Source organism: Nicotiana sylvestris, chromosome 8, assembly GCF_000393655.2.
Source record: "Nicotiana sylvestris chromosome 8, ASM39365v2, whole genome shotgun sequence".
In the NCBI taxonomy this organism is placed as follows: domain Eukaryota; kingdom Viridiplantae; phylum Streptophyta; class Magnoliopsida; order Solanales; family Solanaceae; genus Nicotiana; species Nicotiana sylvestris.
The window spans coordinates 175815641-175840589 of NC_091064.1; positions in this window are offsets into that span (position 1 = coordinate 175815641).

Here is a 24949-nt window from a genome sequence, read left to right on the forward strand (position 1 = left end):
CTTATCGGTGAAAACCTTCACAGGCACCATAAGGCGACGGGAGCTGAGAGAAAGGAGAGAGTCTTATTAGTGAAAACCCCTCGAAGGGCACTATAAGGCGACAAGATAGATTGGCAAAAAGGCTCCGTATTTGTGAAGAGGTGGGCACCTATTTATCCCCAGCAAGTGAGGCCATTGGGAAGATTGATTGATACAAATAGACTGGGTCGATTAATCCGTAATGCACGACATGATCATTGGACCAGTCATACCGTCCAGATAAGTTCTTTCCTTTTCTTCTCCCCCAGCATTTGTTCAGAAAGATTTTTCTCTTTTTCTATCTTTTTCATGTCTTTGTCTAAAAAGACTTTTTCCAGAAATTTGTTTTGAAAAGGATTTTTCAGAGTTTACTACCAGGGGCCAAAATGGTACAAAGCAAAATGCGAATGGGACAGGCCAAAGCCAAGGCAATAAGACAAAAGGCGTTTGTTGCAAAACCAAATGACAAACTGGCCTGGAAAGTTAAGGGGGACATGAAGAAAAGCGGAAAAGCGGAAAAGCGGGCCAAAGTTCCAAGAAGATCCCCAGCAGAACTTTGATAGATCACGGACCAAGGTCCAAGGTGGTCAGACACCACCGAAAGGGGGAAGGAGGAAGAGAGAACTAATCCGCCGCAAGATAACCCTAACAGGCCTATCCTCAATAATGTTATCCCCAGGTGATAACATTTTATGCCTTGCAGTGCTGGGAGAAAATAAACTTTTAAGGGAGTAGTTTTTGGAGTTGAAGAGGACTCCCACAGCTTGTTTTGAAACAAAAGAGCGGTGAAGGGATAAATGGAAAACCATCCCCAGAAGACATATCATCCCCAGCAAGCAACTTTATCCCCAACCAGTTTTGGGAGCACAGAGCAAGGGAAAGGGAAAGGAAAAATCATCCCCCAGCAGGAGTGACACGGCCACTCACCAAGTTAAAACTAACAAAATTTTCTTTGAATGCTACAGGAAAATAAAGGTTGATGATGGCATAAAGACACGCCACAAGGAAGGTCACCAAAACCGGGGCAGAAAATTTTCTGCCTTTGTCAAAAAATTTCTCGGAGGAACGAGGAAATAAATTCAAATATTTTCATGTCTTAGATAAATAGGCGCCCACATGTATAATGAGAGTAATATTTTCATGTCTTAGTTAAATAGGCGCCCGCCTGTATAATGAGAGGAATACTTTTATGTCTTAGATAAATAGGCGCCCACCTGTATAATGAGAGGAATATTTTCATGTCTTAGATAAATAGGCGTCCACCTGTATAATGAGAGGAATACTTTTATGTCTTAGATAAATAGGCGCCCACCTGTATAATGAGAGGAATATTTTCATGTCTTAAATAAATAGGCGCTCACCCGTATAATGAGAGGAATATTTTCATGTCTTAGTTAAATAGGCTCCTACCCGTATAATGAGAGGAAAATTTTTATGTCTTAGTTAAATAGGCGCCCACCTGTATAATGAGAGAAATATTTTCATGTCTTAGATAAATAGGTGCCCACCTATATAATGAGAGGAATATTTTCATGTCTTAGTTAAATAGGCGCCCACCTGTATAATGAGAGGAATATTTTCATGTCTTAGATAAATAGGCGCCCACTTGTATAATGAGAGGACTATTTTCATGTCTTAGATAAATAGGCGTCCACCTGTATAATGAGAGGAATATTTTTTCATGTCTTAGTTAAATAGGCGCCCACCTGTATTATGAGAGGAATACTTTTATGTCTTAGATAAATAGGCGCCCACCTATATAATGAGAGGAATATTTTCATGTCTTAGTTAAATAGGCGCCCACCTGTATAATGAGAGGAATATTTTCATGTCTTAGATAAATAGGCGCCCACCTGTATAATGAGAGGAATATTTTCATGTCTTAGATAAATAGGCGCCCACCTGTATAATGAGAGGAATATTTTCATGTCTTAGATAAATAGGCGCCCACCTGTATAATGAGAGGAATATTTTCATATCTTAGATAAATAGGCGCCCACCTGTATAATGAGAGGAATATTTTCATGTCTTAGATAAATAGGCTCCCACCTGTATAATGAGAGGAATATTTTTATGCTTTAGTTAAATAGGCGCCCACCTGTAAAATGAGAGGAATACTTTTATGTCTTAGATAAATAGGCGCTCACCTGTATAATGAGAGGAATATTTGTATGCTTTAGTTAAATAGGCGCCCACCTGTATAATGAGAGGAATACTTTTATGTCTTAGATAAATAGGCGTCCACCTGTATAATGAGAGGAATATTTTCATGTCTTAGTTAAATAGGCGCCCACCAGTATAATAAGAGGAATACTTTCATGTCTTAGTTAAATAGGCGTCCACTTGTATAATGAGAGGAATATTATTACGCATTAGATAAATAGGCGCCCACCTGTATAATGAGAGGAATATTTTTCAGTCTTTGCATTTTCAGGTCTTGAAACCAGCAACTCACCGGAAAACCGAAGGTTGCAACAAGAGATCCCAGCGCAAACTCAAGCACATGAGCCAAAAGGAAGATAAGACAAATCTCGAGAAGAGCGGCTTTTGAACATCAAATTATTCCCCAGCATGGTAAAAGCTTAAGGAAGGAAGCCGTATCCCTAGCGAACAGAACCAGACAGTGGAAATTGGTATTCAGAGAAGCAAAAGACCGGTATCATCCCTGTCAGTTCTCGAAAGAAAAGAAGCACTGGAATAGACGCAAGCCGACAAGAAAGCAAGGCTTCAAGAACAAATGGAGGATAGATGGGCTATTGTAATCCGTTATCTAGCCTAGCTTCTTGATTTTCTTTTTAAGCACGATGTAATAAGGAGATCGGTAAGCAGTAGTAACAGCAGGCGGCAGCAGTAACAACAAATCACAGTCCCATGGTAGTCCCAGCTACCAACACTTCCCGAACTACATTAACCCGATTCCCCTTTAGCCAAGGATATGTAGGAAAACCTTTGAAGCAAAGGTTCGGTTAAATCTTCTTCTCAAAAAATGCTTCACATGGAGTACTCCAACAGGGTAAAAATCGTTCGTATCCGCTCACTTCATCTTTGCACGAAAGCTCTTTGTGTTTTCGGTCAAAGAGGGGCAGCTGGAGCACGTGATTTTTGCTTCACGGAAACTACTCCAAAAGAAATCGAAAAAGAAATAAAACAAGTTACCTTCGGGTACAATTTTGAGAATTGGTGTGACATTTTCATAATTGTCTATCCGTAAATGCTCGCCTTGATATAGTTAAAAAATACAAAAATACATGTTGCATGCATTTAGGAATTAGTGGTGCATTTACGAATTAATTAACCATAATTTGGTTAAAATAAAATCACAAAAAAATATGCACGTGTATTTCTTGTCATTGTGTGATTTTATTTTTTTAATATTGTGTGTTAATTATTATAGGTGTTAAATAATATGTATGTAATTGTATTTTTGATTGTATGACTTATTTAGGATTTTTGTTTAATTTTGATAATTAAAAGAAAGAAGGAAAATGGGTAAAAAAATAAGGGAAATCGGGATTGGGCCACCCTAGATGGACCCAAATCCAGGCCCAAATCAACCCCATACCCGGTCCAATTTGGTCAAGCTCCCAGACGCCTCAAACGGCGTCGTTTTGGTTCCTTCTAATCGGAGCCATTGGATTAAATCAATCCAAAGGCCACGATCTCATCTCCCTTACCCATTCCCTGAACCCGACCCGTTGCCTGGTTCGAACCGACCCCCCTACTTAACCAAACGACACTGTGTTGTTAAGCTCCCCTAATCCTGGCAATCGATCTTGATTGATCCAGCGGCCAGGATTAAACCACCCATCCCGTATATAAATCCCAATCTGTCACCCCACGCCCCAAACCAAACCCCCCCCCCTTCACCCACTGTTCATCTTCGTCCCTAGAACCCCCATCTCAAACCCTAGCCGCCTTAGGATTCCCCCACCATAAACCCGGCCACCACGGCTCCGATGACTACCAAAATAACACCCCTAATACACCCAACCACCCTGAACATGAATCCATTAACCATTTACCTCGAATCACCCTGCAACTTCTCAAATCTTCAATCGAAGTTCGAGCAAAAACCAGATCTACACCCACCGACCCCAAACTCATACCACAACACCTCCTGGCCTCCCTCACACCCTAAACGCTGTTGGTTCCGTTCAAATCTGAGCAGAACTGAACGAACCCCAAATCAGACCACGAAGAACCCTAAAAAGACCAAAAGTTGAGGTCTGTCAGAATTGAAAGACGATGTGGGGTCTAATCGACCTTAGTCGAAGTGTTCTCAGTTGAGAACACTCGATTAAGGTCCGTTCGACCCCAAAAATGGTCGAGTCCGAGTTCAAGCCTGGTTCGTTTTGTTTTGAGCTCCCAAGATAAGTTTCCTTGTCCCTTCTGTCAGTGTTTGAATTTCTATTTGTGTTTGTTAGCATGTCTAGCTAATTTGATGATTCTTTCGGTCATTTTCTTTCAGTTCTGTCCATCTTCAAGTAGACCTCTTATTTAGTCACTTCTTTTGTTCATTTGTTAATCTATTGTGATGAACTGTATGTGCAACTTGATTAAAATCATCCAATAGTCAGTTAATACTTAGGTTCCCTGTTTTGCCCCAGAGATGTGAATCACTCTGTCTTTATGTTTTAGTCTGTTTGTTGTTATCCATTGTGTGCATATAGTCGATTGAATAAGTGTCGTCAATTGAGTTCACTTGAGAAACCAGAAAATCATGAGTCTGCTCATTTCAATGTGATTACTAGCATGTTCCTCTTACCTATGGTGAGTCTTGTATCAATAGGCCTGTTGCAGTAGTGCTTCGATCTTAGTTTGCATCCTCAACTGCCTATTGGATCAATTGGTTTTGAGTTGGTCAGGATTGACTCCCAATATGTCCAACTCATACCATTTGATTGGCACCCTTGTTTGATTGAGTTTGAATCATTGGTTGAACTTAGGATGAGAGTTGGGTATAGCTGTAGAAATCTAACAGACCAACCTAAAATCAGTATTGAGTTTAAGATAGTAGTTAGTGATTAGCTAAATTCAGAGGGGTTTATATACTGACTATTAAAGTTAGGGTAATACAGTAATATGCAATTGTTAAGGGTAATTTTGGCATTTGACAGAGTTTAATCAGGGGTTAAGTTAAAAGCATGTCAAGTGGTAATTAAAATACTATTAACCTAATGACAATAGGGAACAAAACAACAAGCATGGGAATTAAGTGAGTATTATAATACACCCATGACTCTTGATTAAAACAAATAGGACAAGCATGGGGAACAATATAGTGGGGCTCAAGAAAAGACACTTAGGCATGGGGGATTAAGGGGTATGGGCAGACCTAGAGGCTGTGAAGTTCTAGGCAGACCTTAGGGGGTCTTTTTCAGGTTATAAATAGAGTTATTTTTGGCTAAGAAGGGGCTGGAGAATTTTGCTGGAGAGTTAAGTTTAGAGGCTGAACAGCTTTGAGTGGGCTGGACAGTTTTTAAGTATTGAGAGATAAAAGAAAAAAGCAAAAAATAAGGCTGGATTTTCAAACCTTGAATAGGTCAGCCTAATTTCAGAGTAATAGAAAGTTAAGAGAGTGCTGGATTTTTGAACATAACAAATCAGAGGCTATTGCTTTTTGCATCTGTTTCCTTCTCTGCCTTGCCTGTACCTGTTTTGGGTGCTGCTGGGCTGCAAACTGATTTCTTTGTTTTGGGGTTTAAAAGATCTGACTGCTGGGTGGTTGCTACTGATTGCTGTCTTTGTGTTGCTGCTTTTCTGTTGCTGCTTTTCTATTGCTGTGTGTGTGCTACTGCCTTCCACTGATCATTCATCTTCTTCTTTTGCTTTCCTATACCAGGTACACGACTGATACACTGTCAATGTAAGCTAAAATTTGAAGCATGAATACAAAGAAAATTGGAAGAGTTGAAGTTATTTCAAATTAGCTTTAGAAATGTATTGGAAATAGGTTGTCTGCATGATAATTTACTTTCTCTAATAGAACTATGTAGTTAGCTGTGATGTAACTGAACCTTTGTACATATCATTTAGTTGGAAAACTCTATGTGTTGCTTATAATTAAAAGGGATTAACGTTGTAGTAGCCATGTTCTATTAGTTCATTATTGTTTTGTCGAGAAGCATGTTAGGTACCCAATAGTTACTTCCTTAAACAAATGGACTGTTTTAAGTTGGTAGGAATATGGCTTGATTAAGACAAGCAGTACATTGCATTTCAGCCCCCCCCCTTTATAAATGTCAAACATATATCAAATAAGTTGAATAGGCCCAATTGGAATAAGGGTGGCCCAGGCCGAGTTTAACGTCATGCATATTGGGCCTGGGCCCGTAATATCTAAACGACTGCCCATATACACGTTCATGTTCGAATTTTGCAAATCATATTCGGAACCCGACTATAACTAACATGTAAGCATGTAAATAAAGTTGAATTGTTCTTCTTCTTTCATTATTAGAGACAAACTCAATAGAAAACATAGCCACTATAGGACGACCTTCTAAATAAAATGAGACGAGCCTCGCCAAATAAAACGCATAGATTGCGGGGGCCTCACAAAATGTATGTGTCGATTCCTTAGAACTCGGGATAGGCCGCTTAGCGAACTCAACGGCCTTACCCAAAATAACAACACGCTAGTTCTTTAGGATGCGTCTTAATTAATCTTACTCTCTTAAATTCGGGTGCACATTTATGTGACCCAAATCCAAATCTCAGCGGAATCGAAATGTGTCTCTAATCACGGGTACATTAATTGTGACGTGTTTTGAGATGCATGTCCATGATGTTGCAAATTCCTTTAAAAAATAAGAATGAGATGAGCCTCGTCGAATAAAAATACAAAATTGCGGGGCCCTCAGTAAATATTTGCTTTAAAATTGCTTAGACTTTGGGATGGACCGTTTAGTAAAATTTCACGGCCCTACCCACAGTAAATGATACGCTAGTCGCTCTAGGCACGCCTTTAATAATTTAATTTTCTTAAACTTGGGTGCACATTTATGTGACCCAAATCCAAATCTCAACGGAGTCAAAGTGTTTCGACGACCACGGTTACATTGATTGTGACACGGTTCGAGATACATTTCCATAACGTTGCAATTCCCTGTAAAATAATAATAAATAATAATAATGAAAGCGGTAAAGAGTAAAATCTGCACATAAGTTCGTATTTGTATAAAATCAGATAATCAAGCCGAACATGACAGTTGAGCGATCGTGCTAGAACCACGGAACTCGGGAATGCCTAACACCTTCTCCCGGGTTAACAGAATTCCTTATCCGGATTTCTGGTTCGCGGACTGTAATATAGAGTCATTCTTTTCCTCGATTCGGGATTAAATTGGTGACTTGGGACACCCTAAATCTCCCAAGTGGCGACTCTGAAATAAATAAATAAATCTCGTTTCGATTGTCCTTTAATTGGAAAAACTCCTTCACCCCCTCGCAGGGGCGGAAAAAGGAGGTGTGACAAAGTCATCGACTTCATTTGGGACCACATCATATACTGGTTGAGATCGTGTGCGACAACAGGAAAAAATTCATCGGCAGCAAACTGACCAAGTTTCTCGAAGACCATAAGATCAAAAGGATCATATCAACACCCTATCACCTTAGTGGGAATAGACAAGCAGAATCGACCAATAAAATCATACTCCAAAACCTCAAAAAGAGGTAAACCGGCGCCAAAGAAAAATGAAAAAAATCTTTCCCGAAGTCCTATGCGCATACCGTACAACCTTGAAGTCTGGATGCTTTAGAGAAGGTTAAGGATGCTGAATCACCTTAACCTTCTCTAAAGCATCCTGAACCAATAAACCCAACTCATGTTGTACGGCCCTCCAGAACCGTGATGTGAACTAAGTATCTCTATCTGAAATGATAGAAACTGGAATACCATGCAGACAAACAATCTCCCGGATATAAATCTCCGCCAGACGCTCCAAAAAATAGGTAGTACACACAGGAATGAAATGTGCAGACTTGGTTAGCCGATCCACAATCACCCAAATGGCATCGAACTTTCTCAAAGTTTGTGGGAGCCCAACTACAAAGTCCATGGTGATCCACTCCCACTTCCACTCTGGAATCTATATCTGCTGAAGCAACCCACCCGGTCTCTAGTGCTCATACTTCACCTGCTGACAATTGAGGCATCAAGCTACAAACCCAACTTTATCTTTCTTCATCTGCCTCCACCAATAATGCTGCCTCAAATCCTGCTACATCTTCGCGGCACTTGGATGAATGGAATACCGCAAACTATGGGCCTTCTCTAGAATCAACTCCCGAAGCCCATCAACATTGGGTACACAAATCCGACCCTGCATCCTTAATACCCCATCATCACCAATAGTCACATCTCTAGCATCACCGTGCTAAACCTTTTCCATGAGGACAAGCAAATGAGGGTCATCAAACTGACGCTCCCGGATACGATCAAACAAGGAAGATCGAGAGACCACACAAGCTAGAACCGACTGGGCTCTGAAAGATCCAATCTCACAAATTGGCTGGCTAAGACCTGAACATCCATCGCCATGGGCCTCTCTACTACTAGTAAATAAGCTAAACTCCCCAAACTCTCTGCCTGGCAACTCAAAGCATCGGCCACCACATTGGCCTTGCCTGGGTGATACAAAATAGTGATATCATAGTCCTTCAGCAACTCTAACCACCTCCTCTAGCGCAAATTAAGATCCTTCTGCTTGAACAGAAGCTTCAAACTCGGGTAATCAGTATAAATCTCACAATGCACACCGTACAAATAATGACGCCAGATCTTTAAGGCATGAACAATAGCAGCTAACTTAAGATCGTGGACGGGATAATTCTTCTCATGCACCTTCAATTGTCTGAACACGTAGGCAATAACCCTACCGTCCCACATCAATACTGCTCCAAGGCCAATCCTTGAGGCATCATAATAGACAGTATAAAACCCCGAACCTGTAAGCAATATCAAAACTGGGGTTGTAGTCAAAGTTGTCTTGAGCTTCTGAAAGCTCGCCTCACACTCTTTCGTCCACTGGAACAGAGCACCATTCTGGGTCAGCCTGGTCATAGGGGCTGCAATAGATGAAAAACCCTCAACAAAAGGACGGTAATAACCCGCCAAGCCAAGAAAAATGCGGATCTCTGTAGCTGAGGATGGTCTGGGACAACTCTACACTGCTTCCACTTTCTTCGGATCCACCTTTATCCCCTCACTAGATACCACGTGACCCAAGAATGCCACGGAATCCAACCAAAACACACATTTCGAGAACTTAGCATATAACTTCTTCTCTCTCAAGTTCTGAAGCACTATCCTCAGGTGCTACTCATGATCTTCCCGACTCCGGGAATACACCAAAATATCATCAATAAAGACAATGACGAACAAGTTAAGATATGGCTAGAACACACTGTACATCAAATGCATAAAGGTTGTTGGGGCATTGGTCAGCCCAAATGACATAACAAGAAACTCGTAATGACCATATCGAGTCTTGAAAGTAGTCTTTGGGATATCTGGCTCCCGAATCTTCAACTGATGGTAACCTAAACGTAAATCAATCTTAGAACAGAATCGTACGCCTTGATGATGGTCAAACAAATCATCAATACGGGGCAAAGGATAACAGTTCTTCACTGTAACGTTGTTCAACTGGCGATAATCATTACACATACGCATATAACCATCCTTTTTCTTCACAAACAAGACTGGAGCACCACAAGGTGATACACTAGGCCTAATAAAACCCTTATCAAGCAATTCCTATAACTGATCCTTCAACTCCTTCAACTCAAGAGGGGTCATACGATACGGAGGAATAGAAATGGGCTGAGTACCCAGCAACAAATCAATGCCAAAATCAATATCTTTATTGGGCGGCATGCCCGGAAGATCATCTTGAAACACATCAGGAAACTCCTATACTACTGGGACTGAATCAACTATAGGGGTATCAATACTGACATCTCTCACATAAGCTAGCTACGCGTCACACCCCTTCTCAACTATTCGCTAAGCCTTAAGGAAAGAAATAACTCTACTGGGAGTGTGATCTAAAGCACCCATCCACTCAACACGCGGTACACCTGGCATAGCTAGCATCGCGATTTTGGCATGACAATCAAGAATAGCATAATGGGGCGACAACCAGTCCATGCCCAAGATAATATCAAAATCTACCATGTGGAGCAACAATAAATCGGCTCTGGCCTCAAAATCACTAAGAAAAACCAAACACGACCGATAAACGCAGTCCACAATAAGAGAATCTCTCATAGGAGTAGAAACGTAAATAGGGGAACTTAAAGAATCCCGAGGTACACCCAAATGCGGAGAAAAATAAGAAGACACATAAGAATAAGTGGAGCCTGGATCGAATAGAACCGATGCATCTCTGTGACAAACCAGGACAATCTGTGATGACAGAATCGGAGGCAACAGCCTCGGTACGGGCAAGAAGATCATAGTATCTAGCCTGGCCTCCCCCTTTAGGGCGACCTCTACCTCCCGGACCTCCACCTCTAGCTGGCTGAGTAGGTGGGGTAGCAACTGGAGCTATAACTATAGCCTGAGAACTCTGCGGGGCACGTTGTGGCTGAGAAGTCTGTAGAGGTGCACTCCTCCCTAGTCTAGGGCAATTCCTCACCACATGGTGTGTTTCACCACACTCAAAAAAAGCTCGGGTAGGATGTGGCAGTTGTGATTGGCTCGGGAAAATCTACTGGACGGGCCTCTGAAAGCACCCCACGCAGGAGGCGCACTAGATACTGGAGGTGCATAATAAGGCTCTTGAGGCCTAGGAGGAGCTGGAATACCACTGGCTGTTGGAAGAGCTGAATGAACAAGGCGACTCATATAACCCCTATCATAACAACCTGCAGCTAGGGCACGGGCACCAGAATAATAGCCCTACTCTCGAGACCTCTCGGCCTTCCTCTCCTCTCTATCCCTAGTATGCATACCCTCAATCCTCCTAGCAATGCTCACCACCTGCTGATAAGAAATATCCATCTCCAACTCACGAGCCATGCTAGATTTGATGCTGGGAATAAGCCCCTCAATAAACCGGCGAACCCTCTCACGAACAGTAGAAACCAAGGCTAGGGCATGTCTAGCCAAGCTAATGTAACGGACAACATACTCCGGGACAATCATGGCATCCTGGCGCAAATGCTCAAACTCTGCGGGCCATGCTCCCTCAGGCTCTGAGGAACATACTCTCTCAGGAACATATCTAAAAACTGAGTCCAAGTTAGGGAAGCGGTGTATCAGGACTGTCTAACTCATAGGTGCGCCACCACTCATAGGTGGCTCCTCGAAGCTGGAAAGCCGTGAAGAAAACCCTGCTAGATCCTGATATACCCATGGTACGGAGAATATGGTAGCATTCATCTAGAAATCCCATATCATCATCCGATGCTAGACCACTGAATACCGGATTCTTGTACTTCTTGAACCTCTCAAGCCTCAGCTGCTCATCCTCGAAAACCGTCGCCCTGTCCTCGGGCTAATCTGGGACTACAGGCTATATAGGAATAATATCTGGAATCTGATCAACATGCACTCACTGCTCAGGAGTGCGGGCGGTGGGAGTTTGTGCTCCTCCCCCGGCCTGATATGTGGCTGCAGCAAGGGGAAGCAACCATGCCTAAGCCAAAGTGGTGTACATGCTCATGAACTGCGCCAGAGTCTCCTAAAGTCCTGGAGTAGTAGTAGAAATAGGCGTATCAGGTGCTTGGGCTCCGACTGTAACTGTTGGTGGCTCCTCGGTAGCAGCTCACGCGGGTGCTCTGGCTGCATTGCGTGCGCATCTTCGGCCTCTACCCCGGCCCCGACCTCTAACGGCTGTAGTAGGAGGCGCGGGTACCTGATCATCTCGGGTAGCACGTGTCCTCACCATCTGTGGGAGAATAGAAGACAGAAGTTTAGAGTTGTGATATCAAAAAAAATCTCGCACGACAAGTAAATCAAATGAAATGGAATTTTCCTAACACTTACATAGCCTCTCGTAGATAAGTACAAACGTCTCCATACCGATCTACGAGACTCTATTAAACTGGCTTGTGATTCATGACTGCTATGAACCTATAGCTCCGATACCAACTTGTCACGACCTCATTTCACCCTCTGTGAACTATCATGACGGTACCTAGTTTCTAAAACTAGGTAAGCTTAACAAATTCCGAAAAGAAAACAATTGCGGAAAGAAAATAATTAAAAATTGAGATAACAAAATGAAATAATGTTTAAGATGTCGCCTAGCGTATAACAGTACAAAATCTCAATCTAACACTCCCAAAATCTGGAACCCCATGAATCACAAGCTAAGAATTTACATAAAAAGCTCTAACTCCAGAAATATCTATCTACAAGGAAAATACAGAAGGGCTATATTAGTACTAAGAATAGAAAGGGACTCTTCAGTCTGCGGACGCGGAAGATATACCTCGAAGTCTCTATGAAAATGCCTCGCCTCAAGTGTTATAAGACTGAGTGGAAGTACTTGGATCTGCACATGAAAAACATGTGAAGAAAGGGCATGAGTACACCACAACGGTACTCAGTAAGTGCCAAGCCTAACCTCGGTCGGGTAGTGACGAGGAAGGTCAGGGCCCTACTGAGGTTAAATAAAAAACAAGATATAACAGTATAGAATAAGATAGTATAATTAAGTACGACAGTAAGGAGTAACACATGATAGAAAGAACAACAACAATTATAACAGAGACAAGACAATCACGGAAAGGAATACAGCTCAACACGGAGATAACAACCGGGGATCTCTCGGTGTCCCAAGGATCTCTTAGTATCATCAATATGTGTGTCGGGGATCTCTCAGTATTCCGAAGATCTCTTAGTATCCTCAATTTATATGCTGGGGATATCTCGATATCCCAAGTATCTCTTAGTATCCTCAATATGTGATGGGGATCTCTTGGTATCTCGCATTACAGTCCAAATTAATATATATATATATATATATATATATATATATATATGTGTGTGTGTGTGTGTGTGTGTGTGTGTGTGTGTGCAGAGGATCTCCCAGGATATCGTCTCGTAGTCCCAAAGTAAACACAAAGAATACTCAATTAAATTCAATTTCACACCAAGGTAAAGCAGGTATTTCTAAGCTAGCATGCTCCACAAAGTCCAAATAAGGTAGTTTGAGCAAATAAAAGCAATTAAGACAATTATACATTATTTACTAAACTAATAGCAGGCTTAAATTGCAAGTAGAATAAACAGGAAGGGAAAACACAATTGAAATTACTTAATGAAAATAGGATTTTCAATAATTAGCAAAAGTACGCACTCGTCACCTCACGTACAAGGCATTTCAAATTTCAACAATACCAAATCCTAAGGGGAGTTTTCCCCCACACAATGTTAGACAAGCCACTTACCTCGAACCAGCTCAAAATCAACCCGAAACCACGTTCTTGCCATGAGTACTCGACTCCAAATGGCCCAAATCTATTTAAATCAATTGTATAATGTAAATAGCACTTCATGTAACTGATTCCACTAATAAATTCTAAGTTAATACGCGAAATTAGGTAAAATGACTATTTCACCAAAATGCCCTCCGGGCCCATGTCTCGGAATCGGGTAAAATTTATATTTTCAGAATACTCATACTCTCACGAGTCTAACCATACCAAAATTATCCTAATCCAATGTCAAAGCCCCAATCAAAACTCGAAATTTAGGTCTAAGAACTTTCCCCCTATTTTCCACCATAAATTCGAAATTAAAGGATGGATTTAAGTGTAGATTCGTGGAAATTAGTCTAAACCTAGTAGGAATTACTTACCGAAATCACCGAGGTGAAAATCTCTTCAAAAATTGCAATTTCCCGAGCTCCCAAGTCCAAAATATGAATTATGGCTTAAACCCTCGATTTTGAAATTTAAGTTCTGCCCAGACGCGTTCTTCTTCGCGAATGCGAGACAACAGTCGTGAATGCAATGCACTAAAAATTCTACTGGCCAGTCTTCCTCTTCGCGAATGTGAGGGTCCACACGTGAACGCGATGACCAGCTTCTCTTCTCCTACGCAAACGCGAGACTACCTACGCGAACACGTAGGTATAAGGTTCCACAGCATCGCGAACGCGGGATTTCCTTCGCAAACCCGAAGCATTAATCCTTCACCAGCCCCAGCTCCTCTTCACGAATGCGAGACCCTACTCGCAAACGTAAAGAAGGAAACTAGAACTGACTGCTGCAATTTTTTCTGCAATTTTCTAAGTTCCAAAAATGATCTGTTGAGCATCCGAAACACACCCGAGGCCCTCGGGACCTCAACCAAACATGCCAACCAATCCTAAAATATCATTCAAACTTGTTCCAATCTTTGGAACACTCAAAACACAAATTTAACATCGGATTCGAGCCTAAGAACTCCAAAAACTCTCGAATTACGCTTTCGATCAAAACGTCTATCAAACCTCACCTCAAATGACCTAAAATTTTGCAAGAACATCACATTCAACACTACGGAGCTACTTCAACTTCCGGAATTTCATTCCGACCCCGATATCAAAATCAAACTATCGAACCGGAAACTTCGAAAATTCAACTTTCGGCATTTCAAGCCTAAATAAGCTACGGACCTCCAAAACACAATTCGAACATGCACCGAAGCCCGAAATAACCCAACGGAGCTAACGTAACCGATGGAATTCCATTATGAGGCCATCTTCACACTACTCCGACTACGGTCCAAATTCTAAAGCGTAAGCTCTCATTTAGGGACTAAGTGTCCCCAAACACTCCGAAACTCAAAACCAAATATCCCAGCAAATCAAAATAGCAGAAACAAACTTGGAGAAAGCAGTTAATAGGGTATCGGGGCGTAAATTCTAAAAACGACCGGCCGGGTCATTGCAACTCAGAGAACGAAGGCAACTCAGAGATGTCTATCACATCGAGTACATCCTTCGGTGCATTGTCCACTACCCGGGAAGCCCTGGACAAGGCTCTCTCGTCGACATCCCTAACTTAAGACAAAATGGCCTTGCCTCTCTCTGGTTCAAAATCCTCGATCACGGCCTCCTGGTCGGCCTCCCTAGCTTAAGGAAGATCGGCCTCGCCTCTCTCTGGTTCGGGGGCTCCTTGTCCCTCGAACTGTAACTGCATGCGGGCCACCAGCTCAGAGGCTTCTTCTTCTTCTTCGGATTCTTCCCTCAGCCGGCGGAGAGAGTCCGATGATGGTACTTGAGAACTGGTGCTTTCTTTAGATTTGCGCACTAGCCTCCTTCTCGGTTTTTTCTTCTCCAAGTTTGGAGCCCTTTTTCTGTTCTTCTCCTCACCCTGTCTCGGTGTAGGGGACTTGGCGGGCCTATCCTCGTCACCGGATGGAGGCCTCATTGAGACATCCTTGGAAAGACCTACAAAGGGAAACAAAACGAGTAAGAACTCAACGACACAAAAGAAACCCGAATGTTATTCACCTAGGAAAGGAATCTCACTGTGAGAACGGGCCTCCCATCGGCCCTTCGAATGTTCGCGCGATGTGCCCTCGGAATATGGCTTTTGTGACACGATGCCCTCGACCCACTGCTTGAGTTGAGGGACTGTATTCGGGACCTGAGCAACAGCTACACCACTACCAAACATAGATAAGAAAGAAGGAGAGGAAAGTAAATTGAAGTGTTGGAGAAATAAAATTTTACTTACGTTTTATGTTCCACTTCTCGGGGAACATCATGCAATCAGTTGGGATCAGGTCTGAGGTCCTCACTCGAACAAAACAGCCTAGCCAACCTTGATCCTGATCTTTGTCAATGCTTGAGAATAGGTCCTTACTATCCCGGTGCGCGAGTTTGATCAGTCCCTCCCCCTCCCCCCTCCCCCCGAAAGAGTCGGGGACTCTATCGGCGCATGAGGTGGTCGAAGATGAACAAGAATCCATCGATTTTTCTTACGAAGAACCAGAAGAGGATTATGATCCTCCAAAAGGAAGGGTAAATTTGACAGAGGCATACCTCGTATCTTTTGCAAAAATGGATAATAACCGGGTCCAATGGGCCCAGCATAAAAGGATAAGTCTAAACACTTAAGTATCCCTCCATGTCGGTGGTGATATCTTCCTTGATTCTGGGAACCATCACGTGCTTATCAACCCAATTGCAATCCTTTTTGACCGTGGGGAGAATTACTTTAGTGATCGAGCAGATGTACCTCAATACCTTCTCACATCGGTTGGGTACGGAGGTCGGTTTCTCAATCTTGAAATTGGCGGCAATCGAGCACCCACCTGGTATGAACATGCTCAAGGGGGGCTCCGCTACTAGTTCCTCGATAGTAGTACACGGAACAGTCTCCTCGCCGGCCGGCCGTGATGTAGAAGTAGTTTCTTTTTGGGAAATAATTTTTTTTTGAAGTCTTCGCTATTTCTTTTTAAAATGAAGGAAAATAGAAGAAGAGGAAGTTAAGTAATACACTTGATGATTTGGGTAGAGACAAGCAAAATTCTTCACAAATGGTCTCAAGAAATCAGAATATCAGTGCTAGAAAATAGAGAAATTTCTAAGAAGCAATGGTAGAGAGTTTGGAAGTAAAGTGTGAATGAATGAAGAAGGGGTATTTATATTTTTCAAACGATGGTTCAAATCTAGGAGTGGCCGACCAGCAACTGACAAGCATTTAATGCCCTTAAAATGTGATTGACGAGACATTTCATTCATTTTGTCGTTTCTAACATAGAGTATCAAAGTGAAAATTGGAAGCTCATATCGTTTACTCTACAAAAAATGAGGGGACTATCTGCATACGATCGAAATCGGGCTCGTCTATTACATGATAGATCGAGCTCGGAACCTGAGGGATTGGAGATCAACCCCGGGTCCCACCAAGCAAGAACCCGAGATCAGGGTGTCCATCCTTAAGAACAATGAGTTTGTGATCCCGGACTCGACCCTGACCCCGAACGAGCTCGAGGAAACATTGTCAACAGAAGACCGAAATTATAGAAGGCCAAAATACCCATGACCGATTGGATATTACAACGTGAATCTTGGTTCGTATAAATATGGAACCGGTAAATCAGCAAATCAGGAGATCTTTTACCTTTTATAGAGTTATACCTAATATAGGATTTTCCTACTATATAAAGGAGGTCTGATTACTTGTAAAAGCATTGTAACACGCATCCCAAAGAAGTATAATATTATTTTATTTATGTAAGCTTTCCTATGTATCTTAATATCATTTGAATTTCATTCGGTTCAAGTATGATTGACTTGCCAAAGCTGTAAATTTTCAAGTTGTGCGGTTTGAATCTAATTTATTATTGCTTATTTTAATCATATTTTTAATTTATCACTTTGTGTCAATTTAATCCATGTATCCTGAAAACCACTTACATATTCAATTGTTATCCGATTTTGAGGGTAAACAGCACAAGAATTATTGAAACTTGGAGTTGCGAGCTTCCACCTTTTCTTTTCCTCATGTTCTGTGCGTCTAATTTATTTGTCAACATTTTTTTCCTATTTGTCTTCTAGACATAATTCTTATTAGATTGAAAGAAATCCAGAAAATCATAGTGTCACATCTCCTTTTTTCACCTACACCCCCGTAAGGGAGTATAAAGGAGTTTTTCCAATTAAAGGACAATCGAAACGGGATTTATTGTTAAAAGATTCAGAGTCGTCACTTGGGAGATTTATGGTGTCCCAAGTCACCGGTTTAGAATCCCGAATCGAGGAAAAATTGACTTTGTTTAACAGTCCGCGAACCAGAAATCCGGGTAAGGAATTCTGTTAACCCGGGAGAAGGTGTTAGGCACTCCCGAATTCCGTGGTTCTAGCACGGTCGCTCAACTATTATATTCGGCTTAATTATCTAATTTTAGTACAAGTTTAAAACCTATGTGCATTTTTGGTGTAACCGCTTTTATTCATTTGTTAAAGAGAATTGCAACGTTATTAAAACACGTCTCGAACCACGTCACATAAATGCACCCATGGTTTTGACATATTTTAACATCGTTGGGATTTGGATTTGGGTCACATAAATGCGCACCCGAGTTTAGGAAGGTAATGTTATTAAACTAACGCGCCTAAAGAAATTACGAATTTGCAACTTTGCGAGGGCCATGGAAATTTGCTAAATGGCGCACCTCGAATTCTAAGGATCAAAATGAAGTTAATTAAAATGAGGCCCATGCAATTGTCATTTGTTCGCACACCTCGACTTCCAATTTTACAAGGGAATTTCAACTATACATAGAGGGCAATAAACTATTTGGTTTCGAATGGAATGCTTCCCCTAATTAAACTAACTAAATAAGATTTAGGGAATTATAGATACTTTTTAAAACACAGCTGAATTTAAATTGAGAATCTAAAGGGCTAAGACTAAGTGAAAATTACTTCATTTTGTTTCAGAATTTGGGCTTGGCCTAATGTGAGGCCCAGTGACCCAGTGAGCCCAAACAAGAAGCTCCCTTTGAAACACGAGCAAAGCTAGACGCCACGAGGATCCGCGCATCGAACCCGTGTAATTGCAGAAAAGCACTTAGATTTTTGTTCTCCATTTGTTAAGAAGAGAAAAATGCCACAGGGATTTACACATTAACAGATCTGAAAATGTGACAATAAGGAGCCACAAAACTAACTAACGATTATTAGACATTGGAGCCTTGATTGGAATTAGTTGATAATTGTTCCAAACCATCCTTTTCAAATTCAAACACATTCTTATGCTAGTCAACGAAACACTATAAGTTTGCAACTACTGAAACCCGCGAGACTAAACAATCACTTGTTCTTCAATGTTCACATTTAAGCCAATCTGAATAAGCATTTCAACTTCTGCACCATTTCTAAACTAAAATTACTCACATGCCTTTTGACAATACATCAAGCAATATCACGATTACCCTTAGTAGCTCTAATCTCAGTTCAAACATGAAACTAACACCCAAAGCAACGATTATTCACTTCGACCAAGACTGAAGCCACTTTACTACATTCATAACTTACTTAAAGCCCTTAATGCAAGGTTCCAACAGTCCATAATTTAAATACAACATGAAAACTCAGCTAATCAAACAAAAACCTGCTAGACTACAATACGAGGAAAAACCATTAATACTCTTGATAGGCAATTTCGAAATCTGCTGAATAAACACAAATGTCTAACAATCACTCAAATAGGATAGGCTATAGAATTAAGATCTTATTCGAACTTCATACTAAAACATAACCAAACATGCGTGATTTTAATACAAGCTTCATTCAAAGTGACTAAAAGTATAAACATCATTGAAAGAAGTAGAGTTGTGGCATAAGTAGAACTATTGTCAAAACTTCAACATTGCCTTTATTCCCATCTTCGAATTGAAGTTTACATCATGAAGGATTTAGAATTTGTACCTAGAATATGAAATGAAAGAAAGCAAGGGAGGGTCAGTGGCTAAGCAGCAAAACTCGGCAATCAGCAATAACCCATGAAACCAAAATCAGACCCTAGAACGAAGTTAAGCAACCCAGAAAACAGTTTCGAATGAGTGGTCCCCCAGCAGACCTTCAACCAATGCTTAAAAAGATTAAAATTCAATCCATCTCAACACTAAAATGAACCAGAACTTGTTTCAGTAAAAAAACTTCAAGATTACAGAAAAGTTTATAGAATAGTAAAATTTTCAGTTGTTTTGCTTTCTGGATTTTTCTATCTCTAATTTTCTCCCCTCCAATCTGACTTGAATATCAAGTAATGATACCTTTATAGGCAAGGCATTAGGGCTGTTGAAAGATATCATTCTTTGCACTTTGCCCCCTTTTGAATTTTTATTATAGCTCAGATGCCCTTAATTTGACTATCAAAATTTCAAAACATCCCCCAACCCAGCTTCCTAGAAGCTTCTCAATCTGTTACAATGATATTCCCTACCATAGAATCCCTAAACCACCCTCCACACCCCCGTTAATTACCCTTCTAGCCAAACAAAACCTGGTCCAATTGGCCCAAGTTAATGGGTCCAAATAAACCCAAGTCAGTTCACTCCCGGCTATTCAATCCTTATGAGCCCAAACAAACGAATAGCCCAAACATTTCAGCAGTTAAAATCTAGACTAAATAGTTTGTTAACTAGAATTAACTAAGGTAGTAAACTAAGTTAATTAACGGCTAATTATACTGATTAAAGAAAAGTGTAGGACTAATCATGCACGAACAAATTACCCCGGAACAAATAAAAAGAGACACGAAGAAGAGAAGAAATAGAGCAGTAGAAAAGAACAATGAAGAAAAGGTTAAACCAGAGAAAGAAAAGAAAATACCCTAAAAAATTCGGAATCTGAAAGAGGGGACCTGGATCTTCAATTTTCTGATTTTCCGGCCAAATTTGATGTTAATTGTATGCTCTTATAAAAAGCACACGACTAAAATCAGATTAGACCCGAAATTGCGACAAAATCTTGGCTTGGGATTTTTATGCTCATCTTCGATCTAATATTCGAGAAACTCCAGAAAGATTCGAAGGGAACTGACCTGGGATTTGGGAAGAGGGAGTCGTGGTGGTTCTGTGGTGTATTTTTGGGGTCGATTGGGTAAACTAAGGTTCAGGTCCAATCTTTGATCTAATATTCGAAGGGTTTGGCTGAGATTCGAGGGAAACGGTTTGGGGTTTTGGAATGGGAAGGTGGAGAGGAGTCAGGGGTGTAAATTTGGTGGTGTTTGGACGCCGGCCGCCGCCGTAGGCGATTTTCGACGGGCGGCAGGCGGTGGTTTAGGCCGGGGCTAAAAGGGGCGGTCGATGGTGAGAGACGAAGATAGAGGGGGGCAGCGTTTAGACATATAAATATTATAAGATCTCAGCCTCTCCATCGTTGGATCTAGGAAACCTCGACGGCCAGGATTTGTTTTTAAAGGAACGACGTCGTTTGGTCTCTAGATGGGGCGGAACGGATTGGGGCGGGTCTTGGGCCGGACCGGACGGGTCTTGGGTGTTCAGGACTTGGTTTGAGGGTTTTGATTGGATTTAGCCCAACTCAATTTCCTTTTCAAATCAATTCTCTTTTTAATTCTTTTTTTCTTTTCTCTTTTCTCTTTTCTTTTCTTCTCTTTTTTTTTAAAAACATTAAACCCTAAATAAAAATTAAAATTAAATTCAAATTAACCTACTAAAGTGAACTAATTAAATTCAAATAATAATTACCACAAATAATTACGAAACTAATTAAAGGAAAAATTACCAAAGTTCAAAAATTAAAATTAAAAGCGCAACAATAACTATTTTTGATTTTTTCCATTTTTTATAAAACAACTAAATTACTAAATAATTCTTAAAATGAAAAATTAACTCCTAAATGCACCTGCAACACATTTTTTGTATTTTTCACTAATTAAAATGTACAAACAAAAATACGAACAATTAACAGAAGATGCCACAAAAATCCACAAAATTGCAAACAATGGAAAAATTATTTTTGTTTTGAATTTGTGGGAGTAATTCATATATAGGGCAAAAATCGCGTGCTCACACATAGCTGATGTACACTAAATCAATTCAGAACTTGGATTACGAAGAATAAGTGAGAAAGGTTTCAAGAAGATCAGATTACCTAAAACATGCATAGTACTCAATCGATCAGTTCAGGTGAATTATCTCTCTTCTTTTTAATTCTTTTTCCTTTTTAGTATATATGATTATTTTTTTGTTCCTGTAGCCAACAATCTGTATATGGCGGGATTTACTAGATAAAGGAGTTATTGTTTGGCTTAAGTTAAACGTATATTTGCAAAGTTTTATGTTTGGATGGAAGAATTTTTAAATTCTGGTGTTTGTTTGAAACAAACTTTTATTCGAAAATATATTATTTGATGTACTATATAGATAAGGTAATGTGATTTATGCATTTGTAATTTATTATATATAGTTATGATCATATTCCTACTGTAATTTATGGGGAGATTTTCTTGCAAACAACGTTAAAATTCTTGAAATTTTAAATATATAGGAATGATCATAGGCTTTTGGGATTTTAGAGTCTCAATTACAAAAATATTATGCCAACAATCTTTATGTATTTACATAACATAATTTATGGGGTGAAATTATACTAAGTTTCTTTATCTTTAACTATAGAATTTTGACAATAAGAGTTTTGCGTGTGATAGAGCAACCTAAACAACTGAAAAGGAACATATACTAGAAATAGCGTCTATAATTAAACCCTTTGATTCCTTTTTAGGTTCAATCGATATCCAAATTTTGACCTCGACAAACAATTAAGTTGATATATGACGATCCACATTGATCATTTATAAAATTTTATACTTTATTATTTTATGTATGATTATTTATTTACAACTTTAATATTTTTTATTAAGTTAACTCACACGTGCAATGCATATGGGAAGAAACTAGTAATTATAATACAAATGGTAAGGCACTGTTTGTGCATGTAATATGGAAATTAATGGTGTCAGATTTCAGAATGGTATAATATAACATCAGCTTTTACAACCATATATGGGAAACTTATCACAAATGGAGTCAGATTTAAGAGAGCACAGCTTGTGCATGTAATCCTCTTGTCATGAACTGAGGGACCTCTTTTTCCTATATAGGCCAAATTCTAAAAAAGGAGATAAATGATAAATGCACTGATGGAAAGCCCCTCTAGTCTACGTACTTTTTTTATTAATCTATTTAAAAATATATATTATTTTTATATATTTGAAAAAATGTTGAATTTTCAATTTTACTTTAACGGGAATACTTGTATAGTCACAAAAATATGGTATCACATTTAAAATCATAACTAAAAAAAAAAAAATTTCCTTGTTAAAACTTCATTTAGAGTCAAAGTTATCCTTATAAATTGAAACGGAAGGAATTCCCAGAACTATCGGTAAGAGTAATTTTGGATTTATGTGGGTCCTCTGGTAAGTTAGTTAAGAGTTTTTGGGGAAATTAAAAAAGAAGATGATTGATCGTTTTATCCTCTCTCTCGCTCTCTCTCTCTCGGTGTTGTGGGAATCTCCATAACAGTGTATGTGGGGATAGAACCATAAGGAAAGGGATAAACACACATTTATTCGTTGCGTGATGCAAATGTCTGGTTCAATCTACCTATATAAAGGCCATAAGAGACTCCATTTTTCCTCACACATCAAATCATAAATCAAAATCATTATCATTCTGAATCAGTTGTTTCAGATCTAGGGTTTCTTATTTCTTCTGTCGGCCGGAGTGAATTGCAGGTTAACGATATAAAGGGGTAAATAAAGGGAGGTGACAGAAGAGAGTGAGCACAGATGGTGTTTTCTTGCATTGATATATGTATATGCTTGAAGCTATGCGTGCTCACTCTCTATCTGTCACCCCCACCACTCTCTCTCTCTCTCATCTCTATCTCTTTCTGTTTTATGTATCGCTTTTCTGTGTTTATTATCAACATTTGGTATTTAGGTTTGGAACTTGTTATATGTTGGATAAATTTTGAGGTGATTGCTTGTTCACGGTCTTTCCTTCACTCTGATTGGATTAATAGATGATGTGGATCTGATAATTAACAAACTGATCTTTATTTATCTGCTTTTATTAATTTTTACCTTGGGCTATTGAATGGTGAATTGCTTTCCAAAATTCTGTGTAGTCCTCCAAAGTTCTTCAGAATTATCATGAGTTTTTCTTTTCTTTTCTTTTCTTTTGGGTTGGGGGTTGGGGATCGGAACTGGTCAGAATCAATGTTAATGTGTTTTTCTATTCTTGTACTTCCAAGTCAGAAACCGCCTCTCTACTCCCTCGGGTAGGGGTAAGGTCACCCTAAACCCTAAACCCTAAGATCTGCGTACGCACTATCCTCCCAAACCCCACTAGTGAAATGTTACTAGGTAAAATGTTACTGGGTTGTTGTTGTATTTCCAAGTGAGAAACCCCAACAAAATTTCAAATAAAATTCTAATCGTTGTCTCTAGTGCTGGTGTTTGAAACAGATTTTGAAGTGATCAAGAACTTAGTCACTAAAGAGGCTAAGCAGGTGTGGCAGATCTCTCATTTTGTAATTCACAAGGTCAATCAGAACACTAGGTTGAATTTACACATATATAAATACCTGGAGAGAAGGAAATACAGTGGCAGATCAACTAGCTATGCTAATTGTGGGGAAAATACAAAGAAAAAGCCAATTTTCCCTGAAGCTCTCTCCGAATTCGCTATCTCCTTGCCTAGACACGTTATAGTTGCACTGAAGAATGATCAAAGCTACAATCTGCAACTTCAGAATTAGGCCGAGGAATGGATACTTTTTAAGTTATAGGATATCATTAGTTGAGAATAGTTATAGAAACCTGTCAAATTGTAATTTGGAATAGGCAATTGGCGTGTTGTAATCCTTTCTGTGTTATAAGATGAAACTCAAGTTTCCAGATGGGAACTTGAGTAACTTTGATTGACAAAAAAAAAGTGTAGTAATTTTTACAACAAAAAATAAAAATAAAAATGGAAATATTGTCAGTCAAGTCCACTGGAATTACTGAATTAGCACCAGTATTACTAATACTTGAGACTGATCCATCAACTTTTAAAGATCCCCCTCCATTTATATTATTTTGGAGGAATACAACTCAATGGAGTTTCTTGACTTCCTCTCATATCGTTTTAGTGTTCTATCATCAAGAAATTATATACGCAAATGGGCAGCCATTTTTTGTGTGTAGTAGTTATCTTAATTTCTGAGCCTGTTAATTTTTCATGATTATACTCGACAAACATTTCAAGTGGATAATTGTTTCCTTGTTTAATTTGCTAGTATTCCAGACAAGAAACCTAACCGAGAAATTGAGGCAAAAATAGTTTCTTTTAGTATGTGAACTTTTCTCTATTTCTTATGTACTGTGTATTTAATCTGATGCTATTGATTGAATCATTCAATGCCTCTAGTTGTCTTGCGCCCGGAAGAAAGATCTT